This window comes from Callithrix jacchus, chromosome 7 (assembly GCF_049354715.1).
Source record: "Callithrix jacchus isolate 240 chromosome 7, calJac240_pri, whole genome shotgun sequence".
Classification (NCBI taxonomy): Eukaryota; Metazoa; Chordata; class Mammalia; order Primates; family Cebidae; genus Callithrix; species Callithrix jacchus.
This window is the reverse complement of record NC_133508.1, coordinates 96,076,506-96,101,052: the sequence shown is the minus strand read 5'-3', so window position 1 is coordinate 96,101,052 and position 24,547 is coordinate 96,076,506. Positions and strand designations below refer to the sequence as shown.

The 24,547-nt window shown below is 41.8% G+C and overlaps 1 long non-coding RNA gene across 1 annotated transcript; it reads right to left on the bottom strand.

The window, feature by feature from the left end:
* Positions 1 to 1,518: 1,518 nt before the first annotated feature.
* Positions 1,519 to 4,171, bottom strand: LOC144577010 (uncharacterized). The gene is made up of 2 exons (XR_013520133.1): positions 3,927 to 4,171; positions 1,519 to 1,801 (listed from the first exon to the last, which is right to left on the bottom strand). It is a non-coding gene; the product is annotated as an uncharacterized LOC144577010 (long non-coding RNA).
* Positions 4,172 to 24,547: the final 20,376 nt, after the last annotated feature.

The following is a 24,547-nucleotide window of genomic DNA, read 5'->3' as shown; positions in this document are numbered from 1 at the left end:
CAGTAACACTTGGAGGGAGTAGCACTCTGCTTAGGGGAATTCAGGAAGGTTTCATAGAGGAGCTGGGATTTGAATCGGGCCTTTAAGCCTAAAGAGGGTTTTTTTTTTTTCTAGCTAGAGAAGAGGGAGAAGAGCACCCCAAATTAAGGGACCAATGTGAAGCACAGAAAGAGCATGGCGAGTATTTCAGGGAGTGACCAGCCATGAGGAAGGGCATATGGATGCAGCTACTGGATGGCAGAGCAAGCCTGGGACTGGCTTAGGGAGGACTCTGAGTGCCATGTTCCAGGTCTTGGACCAACTGCATAGGGTGAGAGGATCATAGGTGGTTTCTAAGCAGGGAAGTAATGATATTGGGGTCAAAACACTCTTGTAGCTCTGGAGGAGATTCTTTTCATGGAGGGTGGGGAGAGTGAGATTTGGTGGAGACCAGCAAGGAGGCTGTAGCACTGGGGGGTAGGTGAGAGGCAGTAAGAGTCAGAATGAGGCAAATGGCCGTGGCAAAAGAGAAAGGTGGACAAACTTGACAGATATTGAGCAGGTGCAATAAATAGAACTCAAGGCCTGATCAGCCAAGAGAGTGAGGGGTTAGAAGGACTCCAGTCTTCCTGCAAGGGCTTTAGGGGATGATGGTGTCACCAAGTGGGGAATTTGGAGAGAGAACAGACTGGCGGAAAGTGTAAAAATTCCATTTTGGACAGGATGGGTTTGAGGTTTCTGTCTGATATCAGGTGAAATGCTATGGCAGCCTGGATACATGAATCTGAGTTCCTGGAGGCATAGGCAGTAGCGCTATCCGGAGTTGGACAGAGGGAGAGGTTGTACAGAAACGAGCAAGGCACTGAGAACCATATAACATTGAGAGAAACAAACACACCATCCTTTGGAACCTCAGTGGCTCCCAGAACTCAGGTTTGCTATTGGGAGAAAGATTCTTCAGTCTTTAAACTGAACATGCAAACATCAGAATTAGGTTTATACCTTCCGTCTAGAACAAGCATTTACCTATCCCAGAATCCCAAGATTTTGCTAAAATGAAATGCCTTTCATTTAAAAAATCTTTATTTCCTTAAAACACATTTCAGTCTGTGGTCAGAGACAGAAAAACCTCAACCTAGAATGAAAGCTCAGTGTTCAAGGCAGCCTTTTTCTCAGCTGGGTCTTACCTACATGATATTGTCCAAGTTTTCTTGTACAAGATTAGCAGACTTTCTCCATACTACCAATTTACATATTTATCTTCAAGTCATCAACAAGAGTGTTTCAGGATTTTAAAACTTCCTTCTGACATGGTACACAATAAGGAATAGCAACATGGTCCCCGGTTGCCGAGGCTCCCATGTGCCAGGAGAAAATGTTTACGGTACAATTTAGCCTGAAGCAAATCACCATCGCCATTTTCATAAACCTCACAGAAAGAAGAAACAAAAGCTGTCGAAATGTGAAAATAATTAAGGAAGAGACTTTCCCAGGGAACAAACATGGCCCACACTGTACAGAGGAAAGGACAAACAAACGTTGGGGAGGTTATGGAGCTGTAAAACCCTTGTTTATTTCTGAAAAAAAGAAATAGAGTTGGAGAAAAGCTACTAGGTCTGCACAATAATAAATCGCATTCCAGGAGGGCAGGGAAGGAGGAGTGAGACTATAAATTCAGAGTCAGAAACAAAGCAACATTCCAGCAGTCCCTGGTGGCGTGTGAACCTGCGCCGTTTGATTTCTGGAGAGATCTGGCTCCTGCCAGTGTCACTGTCCTTGCAGAGTCAAAATGCCCTGCCTGGTTGCTCCTCCGGGTGGTCACCTGTCAGAAAAGCATTTGGTCTGGGTTAAGATTTCTGCATCAAGTCTGAGGGTTGGGTTGTTCGACTTTCAAAAAGAAAGAAAAAAGGCAAAACACCCTAGTTCCCTGTTCTCAAGCTGAACTTTCCACAGCGGTTTCAGTGCTGACAGAAACTGCAAGGAGCTCAATGAGGTGCCGCCTGGGCTGGCCCAGGAAGCCCTGAAGGAAATTCCCACAGCCTGGTGCACTTGGAAGGGGAGCTCCCTTGGCCTCTTCCCGCCCTAGGCTGTGAGTAAATTTGCTTGTGAAAGGTCACACAATCTCTTGGCTAAGGGATTTTTCTCTAGGCGATCACCTCAGGTTTCTGGGAGAGACAGGTACTGTTTCCAGAGAAATCAATCTAGAAACACCAAGAGTAATTGAAAACCCTATGCCTTATAAAATGATCACAGAGGTCTGGCACCAAGCTGCAGTTTTCACATGCGGTGAAGAGCACAGTAACATTCTTTGCTTCAGATCTTCAGACTTTTCTTCTCTATTTTTAAGTGGAAATTCAAGCAAAGGAATTTAATTCATTAAATACTGACTGAATGCCTACTACCTGGGTATGCCAGCTTTAAAGGTACCGTCCTATAAAATCTGCATGACAATTCTGTGAGATAAATACCATTATCATTTCATATTACAGATGAGGAAGCAGAGGATCAGCGTTTACGTGATTGGCTCAGTATCACACAGCCAGTAAATGGTGGGAATAGGATGCAAACTATGGCCTCTACTCTTAATCACTAAGCTCTGCTGTTGAAGTAACACAAGGTTCCTGCCTACAGAAGCTAACTGGTTCAAAAATATAGGACATGAAATTTTACTACAGTTAATTAGGTTCCTTGAGAGCTGAGTGACAATAATAACAATAATAGTGCTAAGAAGCTACTAATGAATGAACACTGACTATGTATGCCCAAGCTAAGTGCTTTCCCTATGTTATTTTAACCTCTCCACAAAAGCATCCTTTCAGGGGTGGTATTCCTATTTTACAGGCGAAGTAACTGACACAGAGAGCAGATGAAGATCTTTCCAAAACTCACCCAGCTAGTACAATCTCAGAGTGTCAGCTAGGTTCTAGCAGTGGCTCAAAAACAGATTCATGTGTAGAGTCTTGGGGTCTTGGTGGTCTCTGCAGAATATCACCTATAGGCATAATATTTTCTTTTTAAACTTGAAATGACTCAATGTATCATTTTGTGCTAAGTCACATGCCATCTTAACAAATATTTGGGATGGGCAAAAAGCAAAGACCTAAATGAAACTATAAGGGTGAAAAAGTGGGCCAGGCGCGGTGGCTCACGCCTGTAATCCCAGCACTTTGGGAGGCCGAGGCGGGTGGATCACGAGGTTAAGAGATCGAGACAATCCTGGTCAACATGGTGAAACCCTGTCTCTACTAAAAATACAGAAATTAGCTGGGCATGGTGGTGCGTGCCTGTAATCCCAGCTACTCAGGAGGCTGAGGCAGGCGAATTGCCTGAACCCAGGAGGCGGAGGTTGCGGTGAGCCGAGATCGCGCCATTGCACTCCAGCCTGGGTAACAAGAGCGAAACTCCGTCTCAAAAAAAAAAAAGGGTGAAAAAGTATGAGGGCAAAACATACGATTAATACATCTCTATCTTTTGACTTCTTTCTCTCCCTGCGAAGTGAGTACAGAGGGTTCCTACTGAATTTCATCAGTGGGTCACATCATTTCAGTTACTGCATTCCACGAAAGGAGTGTTATAATCCATCTCCACTGCCTGGCCATATTTTGTCATTCTTTAATATTAATGTCATAGCAGCTCCCTTTTATCAAGCATCTACATATGACAAGTAGGTTTTTATCTTATTTTACAGATGAGATTCTGGCTTAAAGAGGTGAAGTGATCTGCTCAAGATGAGATAGCCAGATGGCGAAATTACTGGGACAAGCACTCAGGTCCATGGAGATTTTCTGCAGGGCTATTTCAAATCCCCCACATTAGTTCCATGCCTCATTGTTATTTCTTTATTTCCTCTACTTTTTCCCCTCACTTGCTGCCATAGTTTCCTATTGACATTGTAACACATTACCACAAATTTGGTGGCTTACCACAACACACATTTGTTCTCTTACAGTTCTGGAGATCAGAGGTCTGAAATCAGTGTCCCTGGGCTGAAATCAAGGTGTTGGCAGCACCGCACTCTCTGCAGAGGCTTCCGAGGAGACTCCATTTCCTTGCCTTTTCCAGTGTCTAGAGATGCGTCCCTTGTATTCCTTGGGTCATGGCCCCTTCCTCCATCTTCACAGCATAGCATTTTTCTCTCTGATTCAGCGTCCATGACTGCCTTCTCTTCTGAAGCAGCCTAATCTCCCTCTCTGCTTCTTCCCACACATTGCCTTCTTTTCTGTCTGTGTCAAATCTCCCTCTGCCTATCTCTTAAAAGGGCATTTGTGATTGCATTTAGGACCCATCTGGACTATCCAAAATAATCTCCCTAAGTCAAATTCCTTAACTTAATCACATATTTTTTCATTTAAGGAAATAGTCACAGCTTTCAGGGATGTGATATCTTAGGGGGACATTTTTCAGTCGACCACACTTTCCGTGGGAAAATAGCACTTTGCATTATTTTTACAGAAGTGGAAGTGGGATGAAGTCTCATCATCTACACACTATCTTGCTTGGTCAGCTTGGTGACCAGGAACACTATATGTTTACTGATTTTTCTCCAGTTATCAAATTTGGTGTGCCATCTGCCTCATTAGAGGGTCTGGTTCATGGAGCCCTCTTCCTTACATGGTTGTTATGAAAAAGCTTCACACAAGGCAGTGCCTACTCATAGTAAAAGACAAGGAATTAAGCTCATGAGAAAAAGAAAAGTGTCTTTAGGGAGCTGATGATCAAACTGTGGCAAGGTATCGCCCATACACGTGAAAATTGCCTGGTAATGCCAAGGATTGTTTGCGAATTCACAAGCCATGAAAGGCAAATGAAATTCAGAAGAGAAAGTGTCCCATGAGCTGGAGAGGTCAGAGAAGGCTGGAGGGGCTGCAGCCTGCACCTGGTTTTGAACAGTAGGTAAGTTCTGTAACAAGTAGAAGGAAGCTATAGTATTTGAACGTCTTCTATGGGCTGAACCTTTCATACCTGTCATCTCATTTATTTCTTACCACAACCTTGGGTGGTGGGTAGCATATGTCTATAAATGAGGAAACCGATAAATTGTGTCCCTTGCTCAGCTAATGGATGGCAGGCAGAGCTGAGATTCAACCTTAAGCTACTAGACAGGTATGTGTTCTTTCTGCACGCTTAACATCTTTGGCCTGCCACCCTGGCCTCAGGGCTAAGTCATGGTAACAAGGTCATGGTGTCCGTGGACAAATAAAAGAAGATGCCCATCATAATGTGAAGGAAAGAAACCACACAATATGAACATTTAGAAAAGCAGAGGTGGCCCACAGGCTAGATCAGACTTGAAGATATATTTTTGGATGGGCTCACCCAAGGTTTAAAGAAAATATGAAGCCTATCTCTGCAGCTAAAAAGAAGAAATAACCGACCAGGGGTGGTGGCTCACGCCTGTAAGCCCAGCACTTTGGGAGGCCAAGGCGGGCAGATCACCTGAGGTCAGGAGTTTGAGACCAGCCTGATCGACATAGAGAAACCTCATCTCTACTAAAAATGCAAAATCAGTCGTGCGTGGTGGTGCACGCCTGTAGTCCCAGCTACTCGGGAGGCAGAGGCAGGAAAATCGCTTGAACCCAGGAGGCGGAGGTTGCAGTGAGTCAAGGTCACACCACTGCATGCCAGCCTGGGCATCAAGAGCAAAGCTCCATCTCAAAAAAAAAAAAAGTTTCCATCTGCATAATGAAGGAGGTAGATTTTAATTCCTGCCTGGCAAAAAATCAGCTGGCATTAGAGACAACAGGAACTCACCACCCATTTTCAGGCATTAGTCTCCAGGCTTCTATAGGCACGCAGGTTGGGGGCTCTTGGTAAACCACATCTCTCAACATGCAGGCATTCATTTTGACAAACAAATCAGATATTCTCTACCTTCAATGTTAAACTTTCTAAATAATGGCAGTGTACTGACTAAAGACAAAGCACACACGTATGTTGGAGCCGTACCTTCTGTAAGCCCTGCCACAGGTCTCTTCTTCAGCATCACTGAAGAAGCCTCACATGACTATTTGAAATTAATAATACCTCTTGTCAGATGCATATTGCATTTGTGTACAAAACATTTTCCTATCCCTTTGTTCCTATCCTCAAAAAAATGCTATGAGTTAGGGGTTCCTTTTCCCATATGCAATTGAGAGAATTATTTAGATTGGCAGTGAGCCCTACTGGAAAGAGCCCTGTGTCTTGGTTCAAGCCCTTGTGAGGTATCGAGCCAGGGCTTCCCTTCCCTGGCCTTAATCTCTGTACCATGTGGAGGTGGTCAGACAAGATAGCTCGTACTGACCCATCTACTCTGAAATTCCGTGAAGGAAGAGCAGAATTTTACAACTGTAAATATATCCACCTTCCTTTGCAATGACACAAAACGAGCCCAGTTTAAAATATACTGTGAACCTTGGTGGGAGGGTTTAGAGCTTTAGTATCCATTTTGCTCTTCTGCACCAGTTCTGCCCATGCCTCTGCAGGCCCAGAACACCTTGCCATGTCTCCTTAGCACAGGTTTTCAGAAGGAATGAATTCCTGACTGTGAAAACTTCAATTGGTCCTCTGAAGAAAGTGAGGCTCAGAGAGGTTCAGTAGCTTGTCCGGCTACCCACAGCTGGTGAATGACATTGCTCAATGCAGGCAGCACACAGGACATCAAGAGTCTGTGAAGAGGTGTTCCAGGTAAGAACATTTTCTCTGTGATTCCACCCAGGCTGAATGTCGGGTGAATTCAGATCTGTCCTTGAGGTTAGGCCCGTTTAGGTCAGATTCGAGCACCACCCCTTGACTTCTTGGGGGTCTGAGGCCTCTGCTTTTAAAATGGGCCTGATGGCATCCAAGGCAAGGCTGTGGATATATCTGAGCCAGTTTGGGCACATGTTTGGGTCTGAAACCAAAGGTCTGCAATTGGCTGGAGTGGCCCAGTGGGTGGCTGTTTGTTTAGCTGATGGTCTGGCACCGTCATGAGTCACAGCCTCAGGAGACAGAGCCATATGCCTGGAGGTGGCACTGCCTGGGCCATCCTGAGCCCTGGTCTGTAGCATCCTCTCCATCTCTCTTTACTTTGGTTTCTTCCACTGCAAAAATGAGAGGACACTGTGAATTCCCAGAACTGCTCTGAAGTCTAAGACCACTGACTTCACATCTCATCTTGTTTCCTTGCTGTGTGATTTGGGGCATGGTATTTAATCATCTGAGCCTGGGTTTTTTCATCTGTCAAAAGAGCATAACAATGATGTCTCCAAAAGGCTGTGGTTCAGACGAGATAAAATCCTAAGAGTAAGGAGCCTGGCACTTAGGATAAAGGCAGCCATTCTGTTAGACTATGAAAGGGTTTTGTGAAACAGAAAGAGCCGCTGCAGTCTACAGTGGAGGTGAAGGCATCATCACTGCCGTGTTATTACTACCCTTGAGAGATGGGCCTGGACGAGAGGTCTGAGGCGAGTAGGAGAAGGCATGAATCATGTGAGGGCAGCCCCCGGAGTGCCCAGTGCAAGAAGCACTGTATTTTGGGCTAGTGTAGAATTTGTTCCACTGCCTTTTTCAGCCCCAAAGACACTGAAAAATAAAAAGGCAAACCACAGCATTTTGAAGCCTCCCACTGGTTTCGCCTTTCTTCCCCCCAAGTATTGTTTTTGGGAAGGGCTGTTTCAGCCACAGCACTGTCAAGAAAACAAGGTGGTTTCCCTTGACCCTTGGCAACCAACGCATGCCTCTTCCTATGCCTCGGTACAGAAGCCCACAAGTGATTTTTTAAAATAATAAAATTCTTCTCTATAAATAAACCCTTATGCTTTCTGCTGTGTGTCTTGGAGGGATGACTTTCTGCTTCTTTCTGAACTCAGTAAGGGCTAAGTTCCCCTTCATAGAGGAACTGCACATTGTGAAGCAAGGGATATTTTGGGGAATCACCTGCCATTGTGTTTCCATCAATAGAGGAATGGAAAAGTTCTAGAACTTTTTCTTAAAGATCCACCATTCCTCAGTAAGACCTACAGCCTCCACAGAATACCCTTTCCTCTGTTCCCCTTAGAGATTTTACTACTGTTGCCCTTACTGGCTTTCCAGAGTCTGACAAATTAAGCATTTATAAGAGTTGACTCAGTGACCCCAGAGCAGTGGAAAGAGAATGAGTTTTAGAGTCCAGAGACCTGGGTTTGAATTTGAACTTTGTTCCTAATTGTGTCATTCTATTATATAAGAGGCTTATATAATTTTGGGCAAGTTACTTCACAACTATGTTAAATATATGCCTGCCTCAGTTTCAGGATTCCTGAAATGGATATAAATGGTCCATAACTCATGGAGCTGTAGTGATAATTAAATGGAAAAGTGCAGTTAATAGCCCAAGTAGGTATTCAATAAATGGTAATTGGTACCAGGTAAGTTCTCAGCATGATTGGTTATCATCAAGAGAAAGAAGTTTCTTGTAGCTCGGACTTGGAAGTGGGATTTGATGAAGGCACAACAATGTATAGGGATAGAGACAGAGCTCAGGAAACCAATAAGAGATGTCAAAGCACTCAGAGACTTGCAACAGTGGGGAACCATTACTACCTTGAACTTGCAAAGACAGAAGGAGGGCGAGATGCTGCTGAAGCCATGGAGGAAAAGCTGCTGGCAGGAACTATGGTTGCAGAGGAACCCGGCCACTGACAGACACTGGCACAGAAGCAGGAAAAGAGCTGGAGGAAATTCCCAACCTCTTTCTCCTCCCACCCTTTAATCTCTTGCTGATACCTACCACTGGCTAAACCCAGCTGGAAGACAGGAGGCAAAGGAGTGCCCTGATGCAGTCAGGGGTGTCAGTCTATCTATGGCACAGTGCAGACCAGAGAACAGATCTGGATGGGAAGGGAGTACAAATGGAGAGTCACCAGGTCAATCAGAGAGAATTTATTGTGATTCACATATTGGCTAGCATTAGTCCACCTGAACCATAAATAAACCTCCTCCAAAAATCCTAAAGTAGTGACTGTGATCACAACACTTTACGTGTAAAAACAGCTCATTGGGACTCCAGTCCCTCAAGAAATGAGCTCCCCTCTCACCAGGGATCCTAGCCCAGGCCCTCTCTCCCAGATCATCTCTGCCTCTCTCCTTCTTGCATTCTCTGGAATGCACATGCCCTGTCATGCTTCTCTGCTTTACACTTGCACTTCTGTTTGAAACTTCTGATGGGTGAAAATTTCATGGGTGAAATCCTCACCAATCCTCTGCCCTGATCTTCCTCTGATTGACTAACTTCTCATCCTGCAACAGTTAGGCCAGTCATCGCCTTCTCTGGGAGACAAACCTAACCCATCCTTCTCTATGTTCCCATGCCTCTAGAAGTAGCAGAGGGTTACAAGCAGGGCTATTCCTGGTTGCCCTCGTTCCTAGCTGCATGGTGCACTTGCCACTTAATACACTCAGTACCTCATTATTGTCATCTATAAAATGGGCTGACAATAGTGCCCACCACATAGGCTTTGCCTAGGGAAGAAATAAGTCCATGTATACAAATCAACTAAAGCAATAAATGGCATATAGTAAGTATGTAGTAATAATAAATATTGGCTAACTTAGTTTTATTTTTTTACTACCATTATGTTATAGTATTTAACACACTATAGTATAATTTAAGGTTTATTTCATTCCACCATGAATTCTGTGAGCAACTCAAGGATAGAGCCTGTTTGTATTCCCAATGCCAGGCATAGTGTTTGACACATAGTAGGTACTCAGTAAATGTTGAATGACTGAATGAATTAATGAATGAATACATGAATGATATGAGGATTCAAAGTGAGATTTTGGAATCTGGTTTGAGTTTTCACGTGAAGCAAACCATATGCCTTTTCTCAAGAATTTGAACAGCAAAGAAGTCAGGTCCTAAAACGTTAAGACCCTCCAGAGTGAGATGGGGCCGCCCAGCAGGACAACACTCCTGTAGGCCTAGTTTGGGTGGATCCCTGTCTTGAGCAGCCAGCCAGTTTCTAATCTGATTTTGTGATAAAAGAAACAGTTTCTCCACCCTTCACACTTCCTCCTCCCACATTAGAAACCAAGAGTAATGATCTGCATTTGTGCCAGAGCCCCAGCCATCTCTGGGGAAGACACACGTGTTCCCCTGTTCAGGCAAAATCATCTTCAGGACATGCCAGGGCGGAGGGGTCTGATCAGAGAATCCAGGGTCCTGGGATGTTCCGAGGGCCAACTCAGCCCTGGGAGCTGGTGTGTGCTTGGGGAGTGGAGGACACAGAACCTCTGCTCCAGACCTTCTGCATCTGGACAGAGTTCTGGACTTCTAGGACTCCTTCCTTATGTCCATTGACTAGTTTACTCCCTTACCAGCTTCCTCTCATCACAGCCTATCATATTCGGTTAAGATAAAAGGCAAAACCCTGTGCAGCCCTGCGTGATCTGTCCCCTGGCCATGCCTCAGCCTTCATTTCCTCTTCCATCCCCCTCTCTGACCTATAGCAGGTGAGCAAGCCTGCAGCTGGTTTTTGGTTGAGCAAACACACTTGCTATTTCCCTGCGTGGAAGTTTCTTGTCTTAGGCATCTTCTTGGCTCTATCCTTCTCCTCATTCATTTATTGGCTCTTTTATTTAACAGACAATTAAATATTTGTTAAATGTAAAATTTGTATTTTTAGTGGTGGAAAAATAGACATAAAACTTCCCACGTTGACCGTGTTTAGGTATGCAATTCAGTGGCGTTAAGTGCATTTACATTGTCGTGCAACCATCGTCACCATCCATCTACAGAATATTCCTCATCTTGCAAAACCGAAACTTGGTACCCATTAAACAATAACTCTCCATTTCTCCTTTTCCCCAGCTCCTGACAACCACCAATCTACTTTCTGTTTCTATGAATTTGACTACTCTAGGTCCCTCAGAGGAGTGAAATTATACAGCATGTGCCCTTTTGTAACTGGCATATTTTACTTCGTACTTGCCTTCATTTTTAAGGCTAAATAATATTTCATTGTATGTGTAGACCACATTTTGTTTATCCATTCATCTGTTAATGGACACTTGAGTAGCTTCCACCTTTTTTCTATTAAAAATACTGCTACTATGAATGTGGGTGTACAAATACCTGTTCAAGTCCCTGCTTTCATTTCTTTGGGGTATACACCCAGAAGTGGTATTGTTGAATTGTATGGTAATTCTATATTTTTTTGATAAGCTTCCATACTGTTTTGATCAGCAATGGCACTATGTCACATTTCCACCAGTAAGGCACAAGAGTTCCAATTTCTCCACATTTTCACACTTGTTATTTTCTGTTGTTGTTCTTTTTTAATGGCAGTTATTCTATTCTAATGACTGTGACAGGGCATCTCATGGTGGTTTTTAACAGACTATTTTTGATACCTACTATGATCCAGGTCTAAACTGGATGATTGTCAGAGCATGCAAGTAAAATCTAGTCCCTACTTGCCAGGAAGGGAGAGGGCAGTAAAATAAACCAGAAGTGAACCGCTCATGGAACTGAGCCTCTTACTGGTATTCTCTCACTTGATCCTTACAGTCTCACTAAGGTGGGTGTAATTATTCCCATTTTAGTGAGAAACCAATATTCACCAAAGTTCAGTATCTTGCATTCTGGTCATAGAGCCAAGATATGTGACTGAACTGAAAACACATGTTTTTGAGACTTAGAAGCTCTTTTCTCTATGCCAGTTGTTCTCAAATATTTTTCTAATTTAACTGAGCAGAAAAATATAAAAATATCTTTGAGGCATCGGTAGAGCGTTGCCAACTTTTTATTTGGCAAAATGAGAACACTGGAAATCAATTAATTTATGATCTGATGTCACGATCCCTACATAAAAAGAAAGTTTAATCATATACCCTTTGGAAAAACACACATACACACGATAAAAGAAAGTTTATCCAACTGAGTAAACTGAGCTTTATGAAAACCCCACTCCATTGTTCAGTATTTTCCTCATTTCCCTGCCCCAGTAGTGAGGCTCATGTCTCAAATTATGGCCAGTCCTTGGCTTCTAGGTGTGGAGTAAACCAGCTTCCCAGGCCCTCAGGTGCTGTGTAGGTGTCATGGGAAATGCCAAGCCAAACATGAGTCTACCTTCAAAAACTACAGAAGACAAATGTAGTCATGCACAAGGCAGAGAGAATGAAGTTTTCTTGCAGCTTAGTCAGCCTGCTTTACAAACAAAGAGGTCGGAAGGTTCACCAAATCTCACCGTTTCTGTTGCTTTTACAACCTCTCTTGAATACTCCTCCTCTCTTTAACCCTTGAATCAGGTTCCATTTTCCAGAGGGAAGTAAATACTTCTGTACACAAAAGCCACCAAAAACAAGGAGAAAAGATGAGGCATGAATGGGGAAAATAGTTGCTAAATATATAAAATACACAAAGATTTGCATTAAGAATATATAAGAATTTAATAAGGAGGCTGGATGCGGCGGCTTATATCTGTAATCCCAGCACTGTGGGAGGCTGAAGCGGGTGAATCACCTGAAATCAGGCATTTGAGACCAGCCTGGCGAAATCCCTCCTCTACTAAAAATACAAAAATTAGTGGGGCATGGTGGTGCAGGCCTGTAATCCCAGCTATTTGGGAGGCTGAGGCAGGAGAAACACTTGAACCTGAGAGTCAGAGTTTGCAGTGAGCCAAGAGCCTGCCATTGCACTCCAGCCTGGGTGACAGATCAAGACTCCATCTCAAGAAGAAGAAGAAAAAAAAGAATTCAGTAAGAAAATCAATAAGCACAAAGAGCCTACTATCTCCCTGCTGTCAGCCTTGCCTGAGTCTACACTGTTGGCCACATAGCAAGCAGAGTAAACCATTGCAGTGGATTGTCCTCGTGGTGACCAGCTCAAAATTTGGAACTAGGCTGCCTGGTTTTCATCCCAGCTCCTCATTTTCTAGCTTTCTGACTTGGAGCAAGTTATTTAATCCCTCTGGGTTTCAATTTCTTTATCTGAAACTGAGGATCGGTGTGGAAGCTTCATACAGTTGTTGTATAAAATAAGTCAGCTACTGCTTTTGGAAGTTAGAGTATTCTGGGATGTGGTGAGTGTTCAAGAATTACTAGCATTACCTGTGGGAAGCCCTCTAAGACATATTCTTCTTCCCTCCTCCCCAAGGCTTTGTGGTTCCACAAGATCCTGAGGATGTTTTTATCAGACTGTTTATATATTTTTAATATATAGTACTTATAGATTTAAAAACTTGCTGGGCGCAGTGGCTCATGCCTATAATCCTAGTACTTTGGGAGGCTGAAGAGGGTAGATAAACTGAGGTCAGGAGTTTGAGACCAGCCTGGCCAACATGGCAAAGCCCTTTCTGTACTAAAAATACAAAAATTAGCTGGGTGTGGTGGTGCATGCCCATAATCCCAGCTACTCGGGAGTCTAAGGCAGGTGAATCCCTTGAACCCAGGAGGCAGAGGGTTGCAGTGAGCCAAAATTGCGCCTCTGCACTCCAGCCTGGGCAACAGAGTAAGACTCCTTCTCTAAATAAATAAAAATAAAAAACTATAAAATATTTACTATGCAGGAAAATATAGACAATGTAATGAATGGTCAGGTTTCTTTCATTTTGCTCTAACAGTATTATCATTTTGTCATATTTGATTCAGATTTTTTAAGAAGAGTTTAAACATTGTAGTAAAGCTGTGGCTCCTTGTGTGTCAATCTCCAATCCTGTTCCTTCTGTCACTCCCCAGATGTGGCCACTATTCTGATTATAATGTTTGCTATTCCCTTGCAAACATTTATGCTTTATCCATAAGCAATTGTAATAATTTTGTATATAGTTAAACTTTATATAAATGGTATCACACTATAAATATCTGGCAATTTCCTTTCTTGGTCAACATTTTATCTTTGAGCCTTATTCATGTAGAGGTACGTACTCTGTATTTTTGTAGTTGCCATTTACCATGTTAAGGAAGATTCCTACTATTCCTAGTTTGCTTAGCCTGCCATAGATGGATATTGCTTTTTCTGCATCTATTATTGCATGGTTTTTCTTTAGTCTGATAATATGGTGGATTACAGTCTTTGATATTTTTCAGTGATGAATCACCTTGCCTTCTTTGTATTAATCCCACTTGGTATGAACTATTATCCTTTTCATATACTACTAGATTTGTTTGCTAGTATTTTGTTTAATTTTCCTTTATTGTGCTATGTCTGGCTTGGGTATCAGGATAATGCTGGCCACGTAAAATGAGTTGGGAATGTTCCTTTTTCTCTATTTTCTGAAAGATTATATACAATTAACATCTTTTTTTCTTTACTATTTGGTGCAATTCACCAGTGAAACCACTTGAGCCCAAACTTTTCTTCATCAAAAGGCCTTTAACTATAAACTCAATTTCTTTAGTAGATATAGAATTACATAGGCCATATATTTCTTCATGAGTGAGTTTTGGCAGTTTGTGTATTTTAAGAAAATGGACCATTTTATGTAAGCGGTCTAAGTTACGAGTCACTATAGTATGCCAGTTATCCTGTAAAATCTGAGTTCTGTGGTGATAGCCTCTTTTTTGTTCCAGATATTTGCAAATTATATCTTTTCTCTTTTTATCTTGTGGCTTTCTTCATTCCTAAAATCCAAGTATTTTTTGTCGTTTTTATAATTTTCTCTCCACCTGAAGAACTTCCTTTAGCATTTATTTTAGAGCAGGTCGACTAGTAACACATTTTGTTGGTTTCCCTTTATGTGAGAATATCTTAATTTTGTCTTTACTCTTCAAGGATATTTTCACCAGATATAGAATTCTGGGTTTGTAGCTCTTTTCTCTTAGGCCTCTAAAAATGTTGTTCAACTGTTTTCTGGTCTCCATGGTTTCTGATGAGAAATATACAGTCATTATTCTCCAATGTTTTCTGGTTTCTTTCAAGATGGTTTTCATTGTATTCGGTTTCATCATATATCTTGGTGTATTTTATGTTGAATATATCATGTTTGGCATTTCTTGATCTTTTTAAAACTGTGAATCTAGGACTTTCATCAAATCTGAGAAGTTTTAGTCATTTTTCTTCAAATAGTTTTCTAATATGAGTCTCTCTCTTCTCTTTTCCATCATTCTGTGATTTCACTCCAATGACATGAATGTTTGCATCTTCTGATATTAGTCCACTTGTTCCTGAGACTGTTTATTGTTTTTCAGTTACTTTTCTGTATTTTTCAGATTAGATAACTTCTATTGATCTATCTCCATGGTCAGAAAACCACGGTTCACAAGAAAAATCTAACTTGCCTGTTCATTAAATAAAGGCTTATTGAAACAGCTATTTCCGTTAATTTATATAGCATCTATGGCTGTTATTGCTATAAGTGCAGAGCTGAGGAGTTATAACATAGTTTATGGTCATTCAATTCTACAATATTTACTATCTGTCCCTTACAGGAAAAGATAGCCAGTCTAATTCCTCATGTTCAAGTTCACTGACTCTGTCTCAAGTTACTGATCTCCTTAGTGAATTATTTTATTTCTATCATTGTATTTTCCCATATTTTTCAATAGCTTCTATTTTCTTTGCTGAAAATGCCCATCTTTTCATTTGTTTCGCTATTCACTAATGTTTTCTCCCACTTCATGGAGCTTCATTATATTTGTGTGTGTGTGTGTGTGTGTGTGTGTGTGTGTGTAATAATTTCTTAAATTCTTTGTTCCACCATCTGCATCTGGGTCAATTTGGTGTTGATGTCTGTTGATTGGTTGATTGTCCTTTTCTTTGAGAGTTGATGAGATTTTCTTGGTTCCTTGTTATTTGTGTATTGATTAATTTTGAATTGTATCTTAGACATTTGAATTTTATTATAATTCTCTAGGCCCTATTAAGATCCTTTGAAGAGGCTGGGTGTGGTGGCTCATGCCTGTAATCCCAGCACTTTGAGAGGCCAAGGTGGGTGGATTACTTGAGCCCAGGAGTTTGAGACTAGCCTGGGAAACATGGCAAAACCCTATCTTTACAAAAAATTAGTCAGGCATGGTGGCATGCACCTGTTGTCCCAGCTACTTGGGAGGCTGAGATGGGAGAAGCACCTGAGCCTAGGAAAGTTGAGGCTAGAGTGAGCTTTGATCATTCCATTGCACCCTAGCGTGGGTGTTGGAGTAAGACTATCTCAAAAAAAAGTTATCTGAAGAATGTTGATTTTTTTTAAGCAATTAAAAGAGTTAGTCTCAGATCACAACTCCCAAAACTTACCTTTTGCAGGCTGAGGTTCTAATGCTAGCCTCATTTTCAAAGCCTTTACAGTACCATTAGGGTCTGCCCCATGTGGATACAATACAGGGGCTGGTCTGGGATCTAGGAAATAGTTCAGTCTCAAAGCCTTCATTATACTGTTTTGGGTCAGTTCCTTGTATATAAATCCTGGGTAAGTCCAGGATTTCATACCCAGATTTAAGAGATCCCTTTGGCCAGCTCCCTCTTCTCTATGACTTCCCCACTCTTCCATATGCAGGGTTGCATTTTCCTGGTGTGCTGGATAGAAAGCGAGGGCTTTAGCCTCCTGTTCTGTCAGGCATTTTTCACAACTGTGTCCACTTTGAGAATGAAGCAGTTAAAAAAAAAGAAAAAGGAGGAACAAAATAATGGAGATCTCTTCACAGTCTTTTAGACCACAGGGATCCCTTTTCCCAGTTCTTTTGGTCAGAGGGAAGAATTTTCTCTTACACTTTTTTTTTTGCCTAAGAAACCACAGTTGCCACCACCACTGTAGGAATACAGTTCATGACTAAGACTGGCTTTGGAACCAAGACCCTAATGGTACCAAGATAGGAGAATCAAAAGAGTAAAACGAAATGAGAGTACCCCTCCAGTCTTTGTCCTGTGGTCCCACTCTTCCAGTCTCAGCCAGAAAGAGAGAGTTCATCTTGTTTGCTGCACATGTTTACTGCACAGTTCAGAGATTCAGGCTGCTCTAGGGTTTGAGCTAGGAGATAGAGCAGGGGGAGAAAACCTCGGGATACTTAATCCCTGAGTGATGATTGATTTTATGTGTCAATTTGACTGGGCATCAGGGTACCCAAACATTTGATCAAACCATATTTTGGGTGTGTCTGCAATGTTTTTTGTGAAAGAGATTAATATTTAGATTGATAGACTGAGAATATATATATATATACATATATAGTGAGAGAGATGTGATATGTATGTATCAAAGTGAGGATATAACAATTTAGACTTACAGTAGCAATGTCCGAGTCTTCTCACTGTTTCATATGCTCATCAACTTTTGGTATCATTAGAGTTTTAAGTATTTGCCAATATGACATGTATGAAGTGATACCTCAGTGTTTTATTTTTCTGAAAACTAGTGATACTGGGCTTCTTTTCCAAAGTTTACTGCCCATTTATATATCTTCCCCTTGTGGCTCCTCCAGCCCCATGGACTCCTGCTCACACCTGTGCTCCAGAAACACTGTGTTGCCTCTTTCCTCTTCAGAATACCAGGTATTTTCACACACTGACTTCCTAACTGGCACCTTTATATTTAAAATAACCAGTGACAACTCCCTCTCTCCCTTGACTCAAATATATATATGTAGAGAGAGAGAGAGAAAGAGAGATACATCTCTATGTGTGTATATATGTACATCTATCTCTATGTATATATGTGTGTACAGATATAGATATATACATACATATACATATATATGCACACACCCTGTTGGTTTTCTCTTGAGAACACTGACTAATAACAACCCCTGTATCAGTTGTGCTTTTAGTTTTTATTTCCCTTTCTAACCCACCTGTTATTGTTTACTCGTCAGAGTCCTCAGATAGTTCCTTGCATATTCCCTCCAGGGTTTTTAGTTGTCAGTAGTAAGAGAGACAGATTAGAGTGTGCTGATTACATGTTTGCTAAAACCGGAATGTCCCAGTTCACTTATTTTTAACTATTGTAAGTATTACATGAGGTGAATATACTACAATGCACTTCTCCATTGATAAGCATTTGGGTTTTGTCCTCATATTTTCTGTGAATATATGTGGAGCTTCTCCAGAATATATACTTACATGTGAATTGCTGAGATGTAGGGTATACCTATCATCAAATTGACTGAATAATGCCCAAATATTCTCCAAAGTGATGGTATAACAATTTAGACTTACAGTAGCAATGTCTGAGTCTTCTCACTGTTTCATATGCTCATCAACTCTTGGTATTATTAGAGTTTTGAGTATTTGCCAATATGATATGTATGAAGTGATACCTCAGTGTTTTATTTTTCTGATTACTAGCGATATTGTGCTTCTTTTCCAGTTTACTGCCCATTTATATTTCTTCTTCTGGATTTATTTGTTTAGATCAGTTTTCTTCTGTTAGACTTTTAAAAATCTTTTTCTTATTGGTATTTTTAGTTAATACTTATATATATATATAGTCTGTTATCGTTAATATGCATAGCAAATACTTTTCCCCATCTGTCTCTTGTCTTTCTCATTTTGTTTATAGTAACTTTGGTCTATAGAAGTTTTTATGTTTTAATGCCAGAGAGGGAGTCATTGTAGACACCTTCTTCTTCCTTACCCTCTACATTAAGTTAGTTTCCAAACCCTATTGATTTAGATTTCCAAACCCTGTCTCTGCCATCTAGGCCACATTAACTGCTTCTGCTCTGGTTCAGGCTCTACCTGCCTCTCTACTGGACAATTACAATAGTTTCTGAAGAGTTCCCCATATCCACTCTCACCTAGAAACACAGTCTTTACAGGGCACTTTAAAAAATGCAAGTCCAGCTATTCTTCTGGGTTAAAACCTTAAGTGGGTCTCCTTCACTTAGAGGACCAAGAGAGAGTTCATCCTCATGTTTTTACTGTCCATGTTTACTGCACATTTCAGAGATTCAGGCTGCCCTAGGGTTTAAGCTAGGAGATAGAGCAGGGGAGAAAACCTCGGGAAACTTAATCCCTGAATGATGATTGATTTTATGTGTCAATTTGAGTGGGCTTCGGGGTACCCAAACATTTGATCAAGCATTATCAAATGTTTGAGGACCAAGTGTAAGCTACTGCACATGGCAAACAACAACAAATCACTCCACCAGGCTCTGCTCATTGCTGGCTCCTCCAGCCCCATGGACTCCTGCTCACACCCGTGTTCCAGAAACACTGTGTTACTTCTTTCTTCAGAACACCAGGCATTTTCACACACGAACTTCCTAACTGACACCTTTATATTTAAAATAACCAGTGACAACTCCCTCTCTCCCTTGCTTCAGAGAAATACTTCCAAGGCTTCAGGATGGAGCGGGAGGCTCTGGCACAGAATGACTAGCTGCTATGTACCAGACACTTCCACCTATGTTATAGTCACATTTAATTTTCACAGCAACACTCTTGAGTATAGACCACTGACCTCATTTTATAGACAAGGTGGCTGATGCTCAGAGACGTTAAGCAACGTACTAAAGACACAAAGCTTGAAAGCAGCAGAACCAGAGACTGAACCCAAGTGTTTGGTGCTCTAGTTACAAATGCAGAGCCTTTCCTGGCTCATAAGGACTGTATTTGAATCCTGGCTCTGCCACTCCCTAGCCTTGTGACCATGTGAAAGTCTCCTCACCTCTCTGAGCCTTGGTTTGCTCATTTGCAAAATAAGAAAATTGTACTTAATGGTCTGTAAGCTTCTTTTCCTCCTGGAGACAGAATTCTCTACAATGCCCACATAGTCCTATTCATTCATTCAGTACAGCACTTCATGCTGAGAAGAGTCAACTTTCTGATAATGCCAAGTCAGCAGAAACCTGATGATCTTCTCTCACCCCCTTTAAAGTTTTTACACCAGTTTCTGAACTAGCGCAACAACTCCTGCCAAACGCCTGCATGTCTAGGCTCATGCCTGGCTTATTGCATCTTTTCCTGGAGCCAGAAATCCACTAGAAAAAGGAGACAATAAATCCAAACACAACATTCTCATGAAATTACATTAAATTCTGCTTACTCCCTGAGTGACTATGTGTAACCCTCGGCCCCACTTTGAGCCTTGATGTCCTCACATGTACAAAAATGAGGGTTGGTTTGCAGTAAACTGAAGTCCAACCTTCTATGATACAGAGACATTAAAAACCATCTGTGGCATGAATTTGCTAACAAAAGAGTGAACTATGAAATAAAGCCCCAGTCTCCTAGAGAAAACCAAACCTCAGCACGTGCAGGCTGTCTCTTTTAGAATTCTCAGTTTCTGTCTCAATTTTAAGATAAGACTGCAGGAAAAATTTCCCAAAGAGCATGATTTAAAACTGAGGAAAGGAGGGAAGGAGAGGAGTAAAACAAAGTTCCATCTTACCCAGGGTGGATGTTTAAGATGGTGTATCTTAACTATGCATAGACTTTGAGTCAGGTGATCTTAGGTTTAACTCCTCGTGCCATCATTCACCAGCTGTGTAACCTTAAGCCACGTCACTTAACTTCTCTGGGCCAGTTTCATTACCTGTTAAGAAATAGGCTAATTGTTCTTAACCACAATTATCTGTGAGGCTTACAGGAGTGAGCACGTGAAAGTAGCTGTTTATTACAATGTAGGTGTTCAAAATAGCTCATTTATTTTCTTGTGTGTTTTCTATTTAATGAAAATTAGGGGCTGCCAAGAAGACACAAAGAAACTCAAGGCCAGATGTTTTCAGACAACACGGCTATAAAAAATGTGCTCTGGCAGCATCCTGAATCACAGAATCCTAAAACTAAAAGTGACTCTAGCAACGATCAATTACAGAATGATTACACCAGCTTTACTAAGCTGTATCCCCTGCCATTTGCAACTGATTGAATACCAACACTGATGGGAAGTTCACTGCTTTCCAGAATTCATGAAGAGAGGTGGGTTGGGGCAAATCATTGGAACTTCAAATGTCAGGCCCAATGAGCCTTTCAATAATGAAGTCTCCCTATGTCCTCGTTTGTAATCTAACCATTACTGAACTGTTTGCTGTTTCTAACACACTCCTGTGTCATTCTACCAAGCTTTTGTCCTTACTGTTCTCTCTCCTTGGATACCCTCTCCCTGCTTTGCCCTCTTCTTCATCCTTTAAGATGCATCTTAAACATAACCACCTCTGAGAAGTCCTCAATGAACTTCCCACTCCAAGCTGGGTTAGGAGCTTCTCTGTACCCCCTAGGTCCTTTTATAGAGCATTCAATTAATGTAAGTGATATTATGGCTTTACATATTGGTCTCGCTCATTAGACTGGGGTTTACAAAAGCAGGTACCTTTACTTCCACATGTCTATATCCTCAGCTTCTTGCATAGAGTCTAACTCAGGAACATAACTATAAACTCTGAGGAGCTGAGCCACCTAAAAGAGCAGGGAGGTCTGTGCAGAGGCGGCAGTGGCTGTGTCGCACGGGGAGGATCTGCCCAGCAAGTGGACTTGGATCTGGTCTCCTGAATGGGATAAAACGGAAAAGAAAGGCTTTTATTTCAAAAATCCCCCGGGAATGGTTTTTGTTTTATGTCTGTCTGCCACCAGGAAAAGCCGGTTGAAAAGATCACAATAGACTTTTCTTTTCTTCCCCCATAAACCATACCCAGCAAATGGGTGGAAGGCTTGAACACATATCTCAGCCACACTATGTTCCAAGAACAAGACAGTAACTGTTCTTCAGGTTTATTTGAACAAGACAATGTGGTGTAATGCCATTAAATTGTAACCAAGTTATTTGATAATGTGGGAGTAGGAGAGATAGACATTCTGCAATCCAAACACTTTGCATTGTGCTAGTTGCTTTCCACACATTAGTGCACATCTGTGAGGGTAAGGATTGTTGTCCATTTCACACATGTAGAAACTAAAAGTCTAAAAGTTAAATAACTTTAAACTAGTCCTACATCTAGGAGGAGACCAATCCAGGTATAATTCCAAAGTGTATGCTTTTCTGTAACCGCCCCATAACCAATATGTTAGAGGTTGTAAATTACCTATCCAATACTTATTTTCCTCTTTGTGCTGCAATATGGAACTCCTATTCTTTGCCAGGCAAATTATCGTAAAAATAAAGCTACATTTCCTAGCTCTCCTTACAGTTGGAGAAGTCACAGGACAAAGTTCTGCTCAAGGGTGGTGTAGTCAGAAGGGGCTAGTGGGGCTTTAGAGAAGACTCCTGGAAAGGAATAGTGTAAGTGTCCTTTTGTTTGCCCTGATTTCTCCTGCTGCTAAGCTAAAACCAGATGCGATACATGGATTCCCCAAAGCTGTGTTGAACCTTGAGGTGATTTTGAGGATGGAAGCGATATGCTAGAATGGGGGTGTCCCTGATTACCATAGAACCCTCAACTAACTCTGGGATTTCAGACTTCTTTTGTGCAATAGAGGAAATCCTCATGTGCTTAAACCTCTGTTTCTGAGGCTGATAAAATATTATGAAGTGTAGGCTGAATCACAAACTTACTGTGGAGCTTGAGGCAAATTATTTAAACATTTTAGACCTTGATTTTTTTTCATCTGGAAAATAAGTAAATTGAATTAGAGCAGCATTTTGAAAAGTTCTAAGTTATTATAATAACTGGGCAACCAGCACTGCTGGGTCTAAAAAGACCAGAGAATATCAAGGTCCTTTTCTCAAGGATTTCCAGGATAGTTAGGAAGACAAGCAGAACATTCATTCATTCATCCATCTATTCATCCAGGGTAGTGAATGCTGTAGAGTGCAGTCCAGATGCCCAACTAAGATCATTCCTCTAATTGCCAATAGTGTTAGTTACTGACAACTCACAGCTGACTTCCTGTTCAATATTTATCCTTGGTTGAAAGGTACTCCCCCAAGCAAAGCTATGTCTGGTTTCTATGGGCAGTCCATATCCATCAGTGGATTGATGTCAAAGGTACAAGAGCCTGATCCCGTGGCCTCAATTTGTGACAATTCAGAAGCACCGTTGAAACTTCAGAGCCTCTGACTGCTGTGTCTCAGTTCAACTTCTCCTTCCACCTAATCCTGCTTTGCTTACTCCCTTGTGGCAGGTGTTTCCTGAAGCACTCACCAGTAAACGTTCTGTATGTAAATATCTGCTTTAGAGTCTGTTTCCCAAGGCACTAAACCTCAACCTAAGACAGTTGGTACCAAGAGTGGCTCTACATTGGGATTTTGGAGGTGAATCACCTGCTGTTTGACTGGCAATTAAGAACACATCTCTGGAGCAAGGAGAGTACTGATAGAACCTGGCATGCTATAGCCCACCAAACGGAAGAATTTTCACTCTCAGGGAGCTGAGATGGGGTTATAGTAAAAGGAAAGGCGCCCACAGGTGTAATATATCAGATATTCAAGAGCTATGGAGGAAAGCACAATTAAGACTTAAGACTATGCAATGAGATGCTGCTGCTGAGTGCTGTCAATGTATTGGAGGAAGTCCTGAAGGCTTGAAGTGATTATTCACTAATTTAAGACAAAGTATGAAAGTCAAAGGGCCTCCTTGACAGCACATTCTTATCTCCTGTAGCTGGAGGACAGAAAAAATTGAGAATCAGGCCCATGACTTAATTTCAAGGGCAGCAGAGTTTCAGTGAAAGTTTAACTTAACACCCTGACAGAGGAAGGCCAGGGCTCTGGTTAGGAGAAGTGGGACCCTTAGATGTGGGCTAAGGATATCTGGGTTGAAGCCCTTGAGAACCTGAGAACATTGATATTCCAGATCTGCTTGTACTTCCCAGGGTGCGGAAGTGGCTCAGTCTTCCCAATTATGGGCTAATTCTTCCTTCTTGCTTGAAAATGACAAAGAGGACTCCACCTGTCAAGGTAGAACACTTCTGCTCCCCTTCTAGGCCAGCAGACCAAAAACAAGGATCGACTCACAACATAATTCTGCCAGGGACTTGCTGGACTTCAAGGAAAGGGACTAGATCCCGAAGGAGCTGTAGGGCCTAGCCAACTTGTACTGGCAGGAGCCATAAGTGTGTGTCTAGAATTGGATCCTGAGGATGCAAGATGGTGGGGCGTACAGACAGTTGAATAATGGAGAGTTTATTGATATGGGAGCACTCAGTAGTGTTACTCAGGATTTACCACATGGTAAAAACCCTGAGAGACAATCTTAATATGCCACTAGATTGGGTGTGGGGATCTTTCGGAGGCCACTCTAGGGGCTCGCACTAACGAAAGTAGACAAACCAGGGCTGAGAAGAAAGGAATAAATCGGAAGACTCAAAGTGAGGATGCCAGGGTGGATCAACTACATAAAGCCAGAGAATCTGACCTTCAGTAAACATACGCTGAGCATTCCAATGGGAAAAGGCACTATGATAGTGTCTTGGGATACTAGGATCAATAGGACCCAACCCTTATCCTCATGGTACCTGTAAACTGTGATTATGAAGCAATGAGACTGATTTCTAAAAACAAAATCGCTCAGAATAGATGGATACAAATGGGTGTGACTCTTGTAAGAAGTCCCCTTGGGAGACTCCAGGCATCTCACTCATCTGGAGGAATCAGGGGAGGTGAAGTCACACAGACTCGAGTTTAAGGGTTTAAGTCTGGTTTTGATACAATTTGATTAGTTTAAACCTAAAAGAACTTGGGAAAATTGTCTAACTTCTCTGAACTCAAATGTTCTCATCTGTAGAACTCAGATGATCATATCTGCTCTGGTGGGGTGGTAT